Source organism: Lonchura striata, chromosome 5 (assembly GCF_046129695.1).
Source record: "Lonchura striata isolate bLonStr1 chromosome 5, bLonStr1.mat, whole genome shotgun sequence".
In the NCBI taxonomy this organism is placed as follows: domain Eukaryota; kingdom Metazoa; phylum Chordata; class Aves; order Passeriformes; family Estrildidae; genus Lonchura; species Lonchura striata.
In genome coordinates this window covers 28,611,753-28,629,160 of record NC_134607.1, presented here as the reverse complement: position 1 = coordinate 28,629,160, position 17,408 = coordinate 28,611,753, and the positions used below count along the sequence as shown (strand labels likewise).

Genomic DNA, 17,408 nt, shown 5'->3' with positions numbered 1-17,408 from the left:
ACTAATATACTACAATATATGCTCTTAGTATAACCAAGCAGAAACACACGATCTATTAAGTGTCCACTAAGTTTACCACAAGAGATCATGTAATTTATGTTTAAGTGACTTCAATCCTCCAAATTCATTTAAAACCCAAAGAGCCAGCATAAGTCCAGAAGCAATCAGAAGGAAGCCAAGACCTACAGGAGATCAATATAAAATTTTAAATTTAGAGTCTCTGAATCCAAACTGCTGACAAAGAATGCAAGCTTAAAAAAAAAAAAAAAAAAAAAAAAACTACAAAAAACCCCACAAAAAAACCCCATAAGCCAGTTAATGGTTTTTCTAAGTAAACATCCAACATATTTTTTATCATGCAATGAAGCTTTTTGATCTATGTAATCTTTGCTCTTTTCCAGCTTCTATCTGTCAGTGGAAATATAGTCTTTTATATACAAACAGATTAATGTTCTCAAAAGAAAGAAAAAGGCAAAGGAATGCAATATAGCAATCACTTTTTTGAAACACAGTTAACTAAACATTGAACATTTGACATTGGGTAGTGTAAAGATAGACTTTATGTCAGAACACGTTTTTATTTTTAAGCAGTGACTAACTATAGAAGCAGCACCGCATATATGCTACAATAATTAATGTGGTGACAGCTTTTCCACTACAAATTTCTGTTTTCAGGGATTTGTAACTCATCTGTGGAAGACCGTTCCAGGAAAAAAAAAGAAAATCTTTTTGAAGTGCAAAGATCAAAGATCACATTAAACTACATGTTTAAAAGAAGACTGTACCTTTTTTCTTCAGCACAGCAAGCCAAAAGTTCAAAACAGGAGCAAAAGGATAAATGGATCTGGTCTGCTTTATTTTGACTTCACACTGGAAGAAGGGAGAGAATTTATATGTTTAAAAGTAAACATCAATACTAGAAGAACATTACACTGATTTTGAGGCAGCATGGAGGCTGGCATTCACTATCACAATTTAAATTACTTCAATTCATTGTAAGACAAGAATGTGTCCTAAGAGTTTCAGAAACAATTATTTTAATTTAGATTTGGGGTAACCCTTGATTTCATAATAGCAATGATTTTGCCCCCAGCAGACTGTACACAGTAAAAATTCAGTTTCATCAAGGGAATGCTTATGTAATAGGGAAAAATAAAGTGAAGGTTTATTTAAGTGTTGAGAAGAATGAAAATACTAGATCAAGCAGAAAATTTAAAAAAAAATTACTTGAATCTTGTCACAAAAAGCAAATGAACCCTTCTAAAGCAAAAGAACCCTTCTATGTGTGGTATTTCCATAGAAGTATGTACTTTTGCAAGGTAAAACTGAAATACAAGGATAGCTTGAAAACAAAATCAGACAGGCATAAATACCAGAGAGACAAGCTATCAAAGAGAGTTCTCTAGCACTAAAAAAGCACCATCAACCCATCATACTATGATATTTAGTCACTAATATTTTTTTCTTATTTACTTTTTAAATATGTGCAGTAGTTTTGATGTTACATGATATATATATAAAATAATAGATTATAAATCATTAAACCTGATGATACTTTTTCACTTAGCATTTATGTTTTATTGGTGTGATGGAATTTTTTTTGCAGTCTGTCTCTAATTATAGGAAGACTTTTTTTCCTGTAGTTTATTTGACTTCATTTACCACTTCTCAACATATGCCCTATTTAGGATGTGGTATAACTAAAATTTTGTGTGAAACCATGCCAGTTCTTCCATTTTTGGGCCAACTAAGGAATGTATCCCCTTTAAGTAAGTGTTTAAATCTCCTTTGGTTAAATATCATAATTAAAATAAGTCCAAGAAGACCACCTCTGTGGAGACCAAAGTGATGGTGCTTGTAGGAGAGAGCTTGGGCAGGTTATAGGAGACAGCCCCAGTGATGGAATTCTTTCAGGGTGGGCATCGTCACTGGGCTTTTCAGAAGAAACTCAGGAATTTTGCACATCAATTTTCTGTGAGTACAAGCTGATTCTGTGGCTCTTCTTCTAGAGTGTATCACTTTAGACATTATTTAATTAGATATTATTTATTAATATGTTGACTTTAGACATTATATATTTGGCTCTTGTTAGTATTCATTTCTAATCTATGATCAGAAGAACATAAAACCATTTAAGTATTTTTAAAAATTTATGTTAGATCTAGCAAATCCTTGGGTGAAAAATCCATATTTTATTTTGTCTGTTTCTTTCTCTGTCTCTCTGGCTGATAAATTTATGAAATATATTTCATAAATTATATATATGAAATTATATATAAATTATATATAAATTTATATATGAAATATAAAAACTCTGCATCCCACCAGTATTTTATAAGTACAAAAGAAATTCACCCTCCAGATGCACACAATCCAAACCCTAACATGTCACTTCCCTGCCAAAGATATATGCACTCCTTGGGAATCACGAGCAGAACATAGAACAAATCTAAACCATTCACTTGAATGATAATGATACTAATAATAAATATATGCAGTTTGTAAGTTCTCTTGTTCAAATGAAAAGGTCAGATTACCTAGTCTGCACTCTGACATATTACAGGTCATTACATTTTATCAACTTACACTTCTCAGATGTTTAAATATCTAAATTTAGGACTCTAAAAGAAATGCTCAAATGCCCTGAGTTGAATTAAACTATTTATCACATGAAGTCTTCTACTCTCTCCTTATCCCAAAGGTTCCTGCTCCTGTAGCCAGGTAAAGGGGTAATTGTTACAGCCTGCATCCTGTTGCTCCATCTTTAAACCAGGAAAAGAGAAAGAGGAGGTGGGAATACACAGCTTTATTACTACCTCCAAAACCAGAAACTAGATCCAAATCTGAGCTCATCTTTCCAGCTCTTGGGTCAAAATGCTCTGAAGCTCATCAGTGATCCTGTTTACAACAGGGGAAATCAAAGTCCACAGTGTCCAAGGCCCTTTATGTGACACAATATGAAATTATTTCTATTGCTAATCTTGCTGTTATTCTCTGCATTTCCTGTGTATACAATGTCATTTCAAATACAATTCAAATGTAAATAGCAGACTCTTTTATCCCTGGAGTCAAGCTATTCTCCCAAAATACTGCAGAGGTCAGTAGGAGAGTTTGCACCAAGAATAGTTTTTGGTCTGTCAACTGTTTTTGACACCTCAAACATACGCAGTTTTTTTCATGTGGGGCATGTGAACCATCTTCAAGAGAAAATGCTCACACAAGGCCACTGAAGAAAGTCCTCCACTGTTATGTGCCTTCCTATGACTGGAGTAGTGCTGTTCTGCTGCCTGTCTTTCTTCAGCTGCCTGACTTTTGACGTAATGTTCTGGGAGTAGGATCTGAAAGGTGTCAAATGGGAGGTAACATACATCAGTAGATCTGTTTATTCTAACTTCATATGGAAACTTTTCTTCAACAGGTGCCCATTAAAGAATCCTGTTTTAACTTATGCTGGGATCACGTATCCTGAAATCAGTGACCTGTCAATCCCTGCAGCAGAACAGACATTTTGTGTAAAGCCATGACACAGCACATGTGTCAACCTGGGTAACCACAGTCTAATGCTGAGTTTCCATGCAGGGACCTTTGGGTTTGCTCATGGCTAGGTGTCAATACCATCTTCTCTTTGCTTCATCTAAGACAGGTTCTTGAAGAAAGCTTTCTATGAAAATCCACCAGAAAGATAATCCTGTAAGAAGGCTGGGTGATGTAAACTCCAATGTCATGGCAACGGGCTAATGAAGTTTTATGCTATTTTTGCTTTTTTTCAGGACACATGTTAATGCAAAAGAGGATTTTGTCCCACTGATTAACACTGTCTGATTTTTGTTGAGTCACCTCACAATAAAACTACTAATTTCTACTGGCTTAGTAGAAAAATAAAAGATGAAGCAAAGTTCCCATAAAAATCATCTAGATTAGCCCTGTGACCGAGGGTATTGCACAGAGATTATAGTAATTCAAGTAAAATGTCTTGAACTTACTTAGTTAAAATCCATGACATTTCCATATCCTTAGAGAAATTTATTTGACTGGATGTACATTTATTTTAGGCACTGGCACAGATTGATAAATTTTTACAAAAGGGAGTGAGTCCCAGATTATCCAAATGAATTTACAAATTGAAAAACTCTATTATCACACTGCGACTGAAACTTATAAATGTCTTTTTCTCTTCTATTAACTGAAATGATCACATGAAAGTTCCTGAAATTTTTAAGTAATGTATCCCTGATTACTGTAGAGAAAACAAACAGCTTCTATATTCGCAGTGTCAAAGAGCAGAAGTATGGTGAGGCCATTTCTAAAATATTTCCCATAAATTAGCACACAACTTTCTCACAAATCCAGAAATTATTTCTCTTATCAACCCAGGATTATTTTGGCATTAAGTCAGAGAATAACTCAAGCACTTCAAAAGTAAAAAGCTGGAAGAGGAGAGAAATGTCTGGAAAAGTAAATCTGGTTGACTCCTGCTAAATTTCTGGAATGTCAACTATTGTTACAGTCGTACTTTGTAATGTGTGTCTCATAGGTACCACTGTACTACATTCTAAATGGAAGATGTGATCCCTGATCCAACAAGTTTACATCACCTTTTCAGTTTTGGAGCACAGGAAACACATAAGAAAAGGCCAAAATACAGAGTCTAAAAGTCTACAGTAACCAGTCACGCCATAGTTTGATCATAAGAAAGAACATCAAAGATTAGATTTGGATTTTTCCTAACTGAGAAAGGAAATTGTTGGAGTTTTTAACTCATCTGTTAGACCAGGTGAATTAACAAGCTCAAATAAAGCACTTGCTCTCCTGTATCCAATTTCAGAAGGATACAAGAGCATTGCAAGAGCTTGCAATCTAAAAGACCACTTAATTCTTTGGCGCAGAAGCTGTAGTGTACATTATTACCAACTTAATGGATATTGTAATGGTAAGAAAGAAAACATCCAAGAAATACAAACCTGGAAGGTCCATCCTTTCTGATTATTGATCTGCTTGTGTCCTTCCCTTTACACTAGTGCTGCATGGACACCTATGGCAAGTGACTGGTTTTGATGACAGGAAATATTGCAGGTTGTGTTGAATTGCTTATTACCATCAGTAGAGGAAAAAGTGGGAGAAGTGAGTTTCATAATATGAAACTGGGATAGTTTCAACCCATCACTGTGATGGTGGGCTTGTTTAAGCCAAAAGGTAATACTCAGCTAGGACACCCATAGGCAGTAACAGGTTCAAGTCTGTGCTTGATATTGAGATCCCCATCTTCCATATTTTTCCCTAGGTGTGAAGGCATGGAAGCCTCTCTTAATTGCTTCAGTGGTGTTAAGGATTTACCAGCTCTGAGGAGAGACCAGAAGAAATGTCTTACAAACCGATTTAGTGTCTTGCCAATCAGGCCATAGGACTAATCACAGAGGTATGGGAATGTGCACATCTGGGTGTGTGAACATAGGCACATTTGCAAATGTTTAAGGAAGTCACATCTGTACACCATCAGGAGTCAGTGCCTCACTTTGAAACCACTTCAGAAATCCACAGAGCCTGTCTCATGAGGGTGGAGGACAAGCTGGGACCCCAGGGAATGTGATATGTGGGTATTTGTTCATCATTCTCCAAGACAGCGGCATCCCCATAGACTGTCTGCAATTATTTACTTATTTTGTTGGCACTGGTCATGGAGGTTTAAAATCATCCTAAATGAAACATTTGAATAAAAATGCCTGAGAGTTGTCAGCATGAAATTCCACTCTTTATTTTCTAAGCTTTGCATCCAGCCTTCACAATTCAGATGCTTGCAGTCTGGTGTGCTATAACTTGCTTTTATTTTCAAATAGTGCATTTTTTCAACATTTCAGAGCTACACAACCTCCATAAGGACATGACAGCTGAACACAGGCTTTAAATAGTTTCCTGATATTTAGAAATACAGCTTTCTAGGTGTCCAAGATTAATTCTGTGATTCATTCAAAGTTGAAAGAAGGAAGGTAGTGACTCTTCTCTGATGCACTGTGATTATGAAGAGGATCTACTTTTAAAAATTTCTGACTAACCAAATTGTAAAGCAAGGGAGAATAGTTAGTGTGTTAAAGAATGACTACTACATAGGAAGGTCAGTATCAACATATAGACAGAGAGCCATGGAGGTGTCCTTCACCACAGCTCTCCATAAGCTAAGGCTGTATTGTCTATAGGATCTCCAAAGAGCATTGGCAAAAAAAGACCATAACAAAGCCCAGCAAATCTCTCTTGCTTGCCCATTCTTTGGCCCACAACCCAGAGGCAAGTAGAGCTGTGCAGACTTGCAACAGCAAGGTCTGAGGCCAGCAGAGCATGCAGGGTATGTTGGCAGTCCATCGGGATACTCAGCACACAGGCTGAGCACCAGCACTGCTGGCTGTGCAGCCCCAAAACCAGGCCCCAGGCAGAGCTAGCTCAGGCTCAGAGCAGTGCTTGCAGCAACACGCTGCTTCTGTGGCCAAGTCAGCATCTGCATCTAGCAGGGCTGTAGACAAAGCCATCACTCAGAGCTAGCTAGCTTAGGGCTCTCCTGACAGCCCACCAGTTAAAATTTTGTCTTGCCTCAATAGCGGCAGGTTAAAGCTCAGGAGTCAAGAATTAAATGCTGACTTTGTTACATCTGACTGACTGCTTCAGTTACTCACAGCTCACTACTGAACCTTCTGGAGTCTCCCTCACTGGAGATACTCAAGAACCATCTGGACACAATTCTGCGCCGTGTGCTCTGGGATGACCCTGCTTGAGTGGGGAGGTTGATCCAGATGAAACACTGTGGTCCTTTCCAACCTTATCCATACTGTAATTCTGTATGGTGATTTAGTTCCACAATATTTTTTACAGATGCAATTTTTAAAGAGGGAGCATAACAGTAAATACTGAAATAAAATTTCCTAGTAAGCTTTGAAAACTGAGGAAGCATTACTGAAGGAACTGTAGCACTCTTTTGTATAAAATTATTTGCAAATAATATTATATAAATATAATATATAAATAAATTATATCTTATATAAATATATAAATATATTATATAAATAATTTGGAAATAAAATCATTTGCAAATTGTGAAATGTAGCTATTTTTTATAATTGACTACTTAAGAAATGTAGTACAAAGAAACAATCATAGCCAGCCACCTGAGACAATAAACAAAAAAACAAGTCTATTCTATAACTCAGCAATTCAAAATAGTTGGTCTGACATATTTTAACTGAGGTATTGTATCTAATTTCAAGTGTGGTGATAAGGAAAAATACTGCTTATGTAACTTTCCTAAACCAACTACTCTGTTTATTCTTTATGTAAATGATATCTGAGGTCAAGTCCTGATGCTTCATTACACTTCAGGTTCACTTTTTTTTTTATTTAGAATGTTTGAATAACTGGCAGGATGACCCATTATCATGTTATCATGTTGCTCATTCAGGCTTTGGTGGTCACTGAAAGGAATGTTTTGGTGAACACCAACCAGGAGAAAATTAGCTTAAATTTTGTTTAAACAATCACTGGCAATTTAGAGATAGGAGCTTCTAGTCATAATACACATCCCTGCCCTTAATCACTAGATTTAATAGTCCTACTCTCATTGGTACTGTACCTCTCACCCAACTTATATATCTTTCTAATGTCCTCTGAAAGTGTCTAGAATATCAAGAAAAACTTGTCATGTTGCTATGATCATAGATAATAAATGACAGCTGACTGTAACTCAAGATACTGTCAAATCCCTCTATTAAAAATCTCCTAATTTAGCAAGCAATGTTATCCATATAAAGAGAAACACCAGCATATCCTGCACTATTCCTTGAACAAAGGGAAGAACATTAATTTATAATATTTGCCAGGATGTTTTTGGATTGTTTTTCTACCAGAGAAGGACACTAGCCATTTGATTCACTGACTGATCTCACTGACTCCATTTTCTCAATAGATCCCATGGAATACATGAGTAGCACCATGAGTATGATTTGGCAGGGACATAATTAATCTTAAACATCACTTGCCTTGATTGCTGAAACCTCTTAAGTTTTTCCAAGATAAGATTCTGTTTTGAAGGACTTCTATTTATGTTGAAAAATGGACAGGTCCAAGGAAAATCCTATCTGGAGATGAGAATTCCTTTCAGTTTCATGCAGCCTCATGGCATATCAAGCTCTACAGGATGAAAACCTCTTGTGTAGTGCCCACCTGCCCCTGCTGCCTCCAGCACTGTGTCAGCACAGGGACAAAGCTTCCTGCATGATTTCAGAGTGGTTGTGGGGTGCAGAGACAAACAGAAGATGGGGCAACAACCTTGGAAGTGAGATCCTAAATGCCAAGAAACCACTGGAAGACTCCAGAGCTGGGATAGCAGCATCATGGACAGATCCTTCTCACATGACCCAACACAGAGGAGAGAGAGCAGAAACACTACCATTATATGACCCAGCCTGAGATAAGCAGCTCCCAAATAAAATGCTTTATATACTAAAAAATGATTAAAAAAGATTAGGTTTCTCCTCAGACATCGGCGAGGTCAGTGTTCTCATCTTGCACTTAAAGAAACAGTTCCCCACTGTGCTGTTCCTCATGTTGGCACAGTCCATTCTCTCTGCAAATAGAGATAGAGCTCCATCTTGGCTCTAGCTTCCCATTTATCCAGTGCCTCCTCTACCTGCAGCAGTAGCTCCATCCTCCAGCATCCTCAGCACCTGCCTTCATGTTCTAACCTATTGTTCTCACCTCATTCTTATGTCTTAACACTCGTCCATTCTTCCCATATGGGAAGGACCAATTAGCAGCAATTTAGCACCAATCTCCGATCTCACCAATCTCTGACTGAGAAAAACAATTTAGAAGTCATGGTGACTATTGATTAACATCACCCCTCTCTACACTTTGCCATGACTGCCTCATACAACATAAAAGCCCTGCCCTGCCACGTGTTGAATTTGCCTCATTATAGGTCACTGGATCAAGCACACAGATCAATGTGGAAGCAGGAAGCAGAAATGAGGCCTTCTCCTTGCCAAGGATGTACCTATAAATAGTAGCCTGTAAATTTAGACACTTTTCTGCTTTCTATTCTCTCATCAGTTTCACATTTTGGATGTAGAGTAAATGACCATCACCACAGTCTTGTCTGTAGGCAGCCAAGGAGTGCAATATCCTGGGAAGGACAATCTGAATCTCACCAGGATGAGAAGAATATTAAACCATATTTCTCTGTTTCTGATTAACATCTACAGTCTTGCAGTACTATCTGTTTTTAGCCGTGATTTGGAAAATGCTGAGTTTTTTCTGTGCTGAACACAATACTGTGTGATAGACAGGTCTAATTTGCTACAAAATCTGCTTAGATTTAAAGCAGGTGACAGCAAGCTCCCACTAGCTATCCCAGCCAGCCTCAAGGCACAAGCCACAGAGCTTTGACCACCCCTGCAAGTGCAGGAAGTGTGGTTGTGCAGAGCATAGCACTGTCACCTGGAGAGCCCAGGGAACTGAGCACCCTGGCTGAGTTCTGCAGTCCCTGTGCTTTGTGTGGTTCAATTGGCATTGCTCAGAATTAGCTGAGACCGATGCCTGCATGAACAGGTCTAAGCAGGTACACACCAGTCCGGGGGGCTGCTGATGGTGTCAGACTGATGTATCCCCTCCTGCAGCAGGGAGGGCAAAGGGCCACAGCTACAGGGCTGAGCCACAGCAGCTTGTGTGCTGGGACAAACTCAGGAACAAGCTCAGATGTTCAAGTTCAGTGCTGTGTCTTTGTTCAGCAGTGCTTTGAAAGTCTTTTGGTTCTCTGTTCACATTCTCTCCTTAGAGGCATTCTCTCCTTAGCAGGGATGGAATAAGAAAAAACATTGAATATTGTGAAGCTTGTAGACATTTGGATAATGGGGCTGTGCAGCACCCTCAGATGCATTGTTAGAAACTATATAGCACACTGGTGATTTCTTAGGAAATACTGGGGTTTTATTATTTTGTCTACATAGGCACATAAGTAAAGAGGGGTAAGCACCCCTGAATCTTGCAACAGGCTAAATCTTTCTTTTCTATTTTCTGTCCCAAGGTGAAACTTTTTTTAAAGACACTTCAGTAAATTGCTTCATCCATCCCAAAGTTCTGCCAGGGTAAAAATTACATTTTGTTTCTCTCTTCTACAGAATTAGAAGAGTCGTTTTCATGACAATAACTCAGGAACATTTAGAGAGGAAGAGACAGACTGCCACCTACTAAGCACACCACGCAAAATAAAAATACATACCCTATACCTCATAGCTAGAAACATGGTTTTTTTGAAGGTTTAACTCCATATAAGCAATAACATCAGTTACTATAGACTAAATGTCCTAAATTAAAACAGCAATATCAGACTATGAAGTGCTCTTAAATAAGGTAAAAACCAGTGTGAAATATTCTTTTTTCTGTGTATATGGTTGAATGAACCAATAATGAGATTTGTTGGAGTCTGGCTACACCCAGGTGACTGGTCTGCTCTACCAAGGCTGGGTGACTGCTTTTGTATATACATGGAGCCCATCCTAAGAAATCAGCTGCTGCACAAAAACCTGACAGTATCCTGATAAAACCAAATAATGAGGGATAAGACTCTTCTCATGTCAAAGGATTGGAGTTACCAATCCTTTGCAGTAGAAATGAAGGTGTCATAATGGATACCATGAAGCATATTTTATGTGTGGTTCCACACAACATCCAGAACAGACATTGTGGCATTCAATGGAGATATGGCAGTGAGAAGTAGCACCATGTTTATTAAAATTAAAATAATTAAATTTCTTAAACCATATTTGGCTCAAACTGGGAATTTCCATAACCATCACAGAGCAATGAGATGACCTCCAGCAGACATGCTCATGTGCATATTTGGGGATCAGGACACCCCGAGTTCCTCCTTTCCTTTGTACTTCCTGATGGAATCCAAGCCTATATCTGTGTCTGAGACCTGTCAAGAGTGACATCTGGGCAGTTCTGTGCCATATTAATTTTTTTTTTTTTTACAGCACAGCAGATTTTACAGATTTAAAAATATTTTAGAGGTAGTTGATCACCTGGAACTATGAAAAAGGATATTATGATTGCTTGGTGAGTGTTAGCATGTGCCACAGAAATTTGACTATCTTAATTTAGGTCAGATGGAATAAATACATAGTAATACAACAAGAAGTGCAGACAAAGTTAACTAAAAGCTCTCTGGCACCAAAGGTTATCAAGATGCCACTATTCTGGAAGAATCACTACTTAAGAGTTTGAGACCTGGTTAAAAGACAGAAAGCAAAAGATAGGGCTTAAGTTTCACTTATAGGATGGATAAAATATTGGAGTATCTCCAGGTACAAGATACTGGAACTAGTTTTATTTAATATATTCAGGAATGACCTGGAAAAGCAAGTATGCAGTGAAACCCTCAATTATCCAGTCCTTACTACTACATGTAGTGAAAAGCCATACCAATGGAGAGAAGACACAGAAGCAAAAGTGACCCAAGCAAAAGTGTAAAGCTCCCCTTGAAAGAAATGATCCACTTCAGAACAGACTACATCTGCACTAGTGCTCACTGACACTGCTATGCAGGAGAGGACTTCTCATGTGGGCAAGGATTTACTCCTTCATTGTAGAGGCCATTTTCCATGAGGTTGTGGCAATAGATGTTCTTTTTTCCAGGAAAAAAATCTCAACCTTCATTTTGCTATCATTCAAAAATTTCCATATTTCAGAAAGAAGCTTAAGACTCAAGGAGATCTTGCAGGATTTTTTGTCCTTGCTGGATGAAATGTTGCATGAAAACAGGTTCCAGAGAGGACTCCAGTAACATCTCCAGGTTCCAGATTGGATTCAGTAACTGATGACATCTTATTAGGTGTGAGAACACTACATTGTTCCATTCATCATTATAAATAAAGCAATATTTTTTATTTTCCAAATTTGAAGAGCTGTGAGGCTCTTTTTTTATCTCAGCCATTCAAGGAAGCAAAAATCTAACTCCTTCATATTTTCAAAGAATAATGAGATCAGCTGTCCTCCATCTTAGTTCAAGCCTATCCAAAGTCTTCATCACTACTAACCCAGTATGATACTGATAGCTATTACTCATAGTGATAGATACTTGCAAAGCTGAAGCTTTGAAGTCTGTTTTTTTTTTAATGGATTTCACTGAATTTTTGGGAGTAGGATGTAGTTTTAGATTAAGACAATGATGTCTTGGTGTTTAAATGATATAAAGTATTCAAGGAATACTTGTAGGTTCTTGTGCTACTTCAGAGAACTTAGGTACTTCAAGCCATTTGGAGGTAGAACAGAGCTTGCATATGACACTGAATTTGCAAAATATTTCACGTTTCTTGGAACAGCAGGTGGTATGTCTCACAAGCAATTAAAATTACACAGGATCTATATTTAGATAATTGTAACCAGATGCACATCATTGTACTCTAGAATGAAATAAACTTGCATTTTGGCACCTTAGATTTAAACAGCTAATTCTTTGAGCAACTGGTGTCAGATGAACTTTGTTTCTATCATATTTTTTCATGTAATGAATATAGGTTTCCTCCACGTTTTCTTATCACCTCACACTCATTACTTTGACTTTAACTATCAATGATCTCCTGTTCCCAAGTGGCCAGGGAGAGGGTATGAGATCACAGCCATCAGATTCACATTAAATATACACACCCTGTATGTATCTCCAACATGGTTAGAAGTTGCTGTCTGATAGCTGACTGATAGTTGCTCTCCAGATAGCTTTAGTCATATCAGCCATTACATTTAAATAAATTTGCAGCAATGTTATCTTGGCTCTGGGCTGGGCACACGCTTACCCCAGCTGCTGGCCTTCCTCCTACTCAGCAACTGCTCCGTGCGTGGGCAAGATCAGGCTGACCGGTGGCAGCTGGCATTGTGCTCACAGAGCAGAAGGGAGGCTGCTGGTAGGGTTTAAAATACATGTTTTACAGCATGCCAGTGCAAGGCAGGAGCCAGTTTTATGACATTTGGTTGGTATGAAATGTCTATCCTCGATGCTTTAGGGAACGAGAAAATAAACAGCGCCAAATATGCAAATTGAAATCATTCTATTCCATACACACATTTTACTGGTATGATAGTGTGCCTGGCAATTATGTCCTCAGTTAACCCTATATCTAGGTAATTTCTCACTCCCCAGGCCAAACCTTTGTGATTATCAGCTATAAAATTTGTATTTTTCACTCTGCCTTGAAAATTATTAAGTTGGGTGTTGCTTATACATGCTGCAACTCACTGCAAGTAATTTGGTGAAACATGATAAGCAAGAGAACCCCTGTCTTTCCACAGTGGTATGATTTGGCTATAATATCACTTTTAAATTGACATCACTTTTAAATCAACATTTATATATAAATAATGAACTTGTGTTGAATTTGATCTTTCTTGAACTCTTGCACTACAAAATTTATTTATACAGGAGTGTTTATGTGCAATAATTTTTTTATACTTTTAAATTTTCAACCTGCTAAAGAAACTGCTCTAAACAAGTTCTAGGACTCCTACATTTTTCAGTACTACATGACTTCTGCAATACTATTAAATGAAGCCTTTCATACTTTTATCTGAACTAAAGGTAATATTTACTGGAGCATACTTCTATGGAATTTTTCAGCAAAAGCCTCTTTTGCAAAGACTCTGAAATCCACTTCACACGGAGATGCTTCAGCAGCTTGGTCCTTAACTATTGGATGTAAGAGGGATGTTGTGTGACACCTGAGGTCATGAAGCAGCTTACAGTCAGCATTCAAAAGCATGTATGAATGAATCCAAACTAACTGTATGAACACAAGAACCCTCCATTTACTTGTAAAGCCTGACAATGAAAGAGCTCATTGTATCTGTGTATGTACATGTGTGTGTGTGTGCAGATACAATCACTGGCAACTGGCCCTTCATGGCAGACCAAAGTCAAACAGCAAATGAAAATGAGGACATGAAAAACCTACTCTGTAGTCACCTCAGTTCTTCCTGATATTAATTTTAATATTTTATTCAATGAACGAGATCAATTATGACAAACAAGCAAGAAACCAACCATGACAATTATTCAGCCCAACACAAATATGTAACCAAGCAGCAGAGAAATCACCCAATAAAAAGACATAAAGATAAATAAGTGAAAAAAGGGAAGTGGTCCATGTTGCTTAGCGTGGATATGAGTAGGATGGAGTGGGATGTGCACAGCACAGGCTACAAAGCACCTGTTCAAAGCCAGGGGTTGGAACTTTTCTACTATACCCTGGTTACCCAGAAGTTTCTTTGTAGTGTGGTTGGTTGGTGTAAGCTTAAAGCCACCATGACACCTGATGATGACTCTGAAGCCCTGTCAGGAAAGAGAAAATGATGATATCTGGAAGTACAAGAAGTAGCATATTTCCAGCTGGATTCATGAGGCCAGGATGTTGTCTGCATGACTGTGGAGTTTTCATTCTCCTTCTACCTGGGGTGATTCACCTCAATCCCCATCACTACTTAAAATGTCAAGTCACCCTAGGTGACCACAGAAAGCCACAAAAGCTCTGTTTCTCACTGTGGCTGAACCACAGTGTTTGCTTCCTGCCTTCTGGAACTTCCTTATATAAATTGGAGCTCAGAGGGCTCCCTATCCTACTGCTTTTATAAGAGCTGTTCCTAGACTGTCCTTAGTTTCCCCTTCCTGGACACACTGCTGCCTATTATGACACTGCACTTTTGACCTGCAATCCCCTGTTGTTTTTGGTTTTGTTTTTTTTTATTTCCTTCTTTTGTTAAGAAAAGGCATTTCCAGCTGATTTTCTTATATCATCTGGTTTCTAAGAAGCTCCTAAATAATCTCACAGATTTCTCCAGTACCTTTGGTTCTCTGAATACAACTCAGATTAGAACTGCACAAACCAGAGAGAATGGGAGTCCCTGTTTATTGGTCCCTTACCCCAGCAGAGAGGCTCCTACCTGTCAGCCAGCTCCTGACTGGGAGCCTCCAACCCAGTACCAGTGTACACTGTGAGCTCCCACAGTTATTCCAGACCCTTTGAAAGCTTCATGGTCAGACACCTTACCCATCACATAAATCAAACTCCAACCCAGTACCAGTGTACACTGTGAGCTCCCACAGTTATTCCAGACCCTTTGAAAGCTTCATGGTCAGACACCTTACCCATCACATAAATCAAACTCAGCCAGAGCTCAGATGAAGAAGCCTTCCAATTGATTTTTACAAACAAACAAATCTCCAGTATGATCTGAGGGCAGGGAGGGTGTTCTTGGAGCCTGGCCATTGGCTTTGCTGCTCATCTGAGATTTTGAGAGTGCAGAGGCAGTTAAATACATTAAAGCTATCAGCATGCTTCTCCATCTCACAAATGCTTGAAAAACATAAGATTATGAGTTTTAAAGCAGGATGGAAGATTTACTCAGAGTAACTTAAATCATTCCTAACTGACTCCACTGGTTTATAAGCTGGACTATTCCCTAAAGTTTTCAAGGCATTTTTAGAGCTTTGGGGAATTATAGGGAACAGTATACCAAAAAAGTACAGTAAAGCAAGCTGTGAGGAATTGGGAAGATGACAAGACTTTCAGCGTTTTTGAACCATATGCCAGGGACTTGGCACTATACTCAGCCATAACAAAATATCCCACAAAAAGGGGAAGATCGTAGTATTTATCCTGAAAAGAAATGGTAAAGGTATTATTGCTTTTACTACTGTATCTCTATGCTCAGAACCCTTCTCTTGGCCCCAAGGGAAACAAAGGACTTCATCCACATGGGTTTACTCTTTTATACTGTCACATGTCTCTAATAAACATACAGGACATGAAAATAACAGTGGATGCAAACCAGGTGTCTCAGCTCTATCCAGAATCCAAGCTTACTTTAGCCACTGTTTCTGAACAAATATCATAACTGCATGAGGGAATGCTATATACTAAATATATCCAGATAATGCATGCATAGTTTAAGCTTTCTCCTTTCCATAAAAAACAAAATTGCAGTTTCTTTACCATTTAAAGAAGTATCATTGAACGGGCTCTTTGTGAAACCAAGTGCGCATATACCTGTCTTGGCATTACGGAAATGATGGGGATGTGCATGGGTTACACTTTCGCCTGACCAGATCTTAGCAGGTTTCCCTGTGAACACCCCTGGAGCACTTGTAGGTCTCTAGAAGCAAAGGTCGAGGGGACAGGAGGGGCTTTGGGGACCCCCTTGCCCTCCAGCTGCGCAGTCAGGAGTTGGTGCGGGGGCAGCAGCTCCTCGCCGAAACCCCGTCCGTGCCCTCCGCCATCCGACTGGGTGAAAGGGAAAGCTCCAAGCACAACCGGCTCCTGCCTCTGCGGACTTATCACAGACACAGGCCAGACCTGGCAACGCAACATTAAACAAACGCGTATTAGCAACCAAAAGTCCGCACCGTGAGCCCCGCAAGCCGCGGCCCTGGCATGGAGCCGCGCTTCCCTCCGGCGGCCGCGCCACTCCCCGGAGACCTCAGCTGCAAAGCAGCAAAGGTCCCACCGCAGGAGTGTGCGACACGATTATACAGACGGATACACTCGTGTGTGTCGTGTAGAAACACGTAAAGATAGGCACATGCAAGGAATCTTCAGTCAGGAATGTAAACGGCTTTGGCCTGAAGGATGATTATTTTAGGATCCATCACACACAGTGTTTAATACATTTATATGCATGCATATACTTACGTCTACATACAGACTTCTTAGTGCTGTTCCATCTGTGTTGGTTTTTAAATCAGCACCCTACTAGATAGCTTTTCCTTTTTATTTAGGCATTTGCTGTTCATAGATAGACGTGAGCCAGAAAGAGATCAGAACAGACAAACATTGCATTCCCAGACTCTTTCACTTTGCAAAGGGAAGTCGAAAAACTCCCCAATAACAGGATGTAGGTTTCTCCGATGGAAAACACCCAGGGAACTCCCCAAGCCTTTCAGTAAGCCCAGCAGTTTTCCAGCCAAAAGCTAAAAATGACCTGATGAGCAAGTGGCACCTTCAGCAAGGCAAATGGCAGCAGGGGTGCCTTGCTGTGGCCCACAGAGCATATTTTAAGCACGGATTTGTGTGTGATGTGAAAGCCATGCCAAGGAAACTCATCAGCCTAGATTTCTACCACCCCCTGGATGCAACAGGTCCCAGATACTGAAACACTCGAGGATCACTCATCATACCTTTCTGGCACTGCTCAGTAAGTGCTTTTTAGGTAAAAGCACATAAAAGAAATGATGCATAAACACTGGTTTTTCCTCTAGTAGAAGAGAAGAAACAGAAAGAAATTTAACTGGGAAACAAAAGTAAAACATTAGATTTGTGCCTTTGTGGTGACTTTGTGTCAAAATAAGCAATTTAGAAGGTGGACTGCACCCATCAATTAGA

At 39.0% G+C, this 17,408-nt stretch overlaps 1 long non-coding RNA gene across 1 annotated transcript in view; it reads right to left on the bottom strand.

Annotated features, from left to right (window-relative positions):
- The window catches only part of LOC144246266 (uncharacterized), an 81,435-nt gene extending 64,691 nt beyond the window's left edge, over positions 1-16,744 (bottom strand). Inside the window, exons 1-2 of the long non-coding RNA XR_013339940.1 lie at positions 16,719-16,744; positions 786-870 (exon numbers count right to left, since the gene is read on the bottom strand). This is a non-coding gene — a long non-coding RNA (uncharacterized LOC144246266). The remainder of the gene's footprint in view (positions 1-785; positions 871-16,718) is intronic.
- Positions 16,745-17,408: the final 664 nt, after the last annotated feature.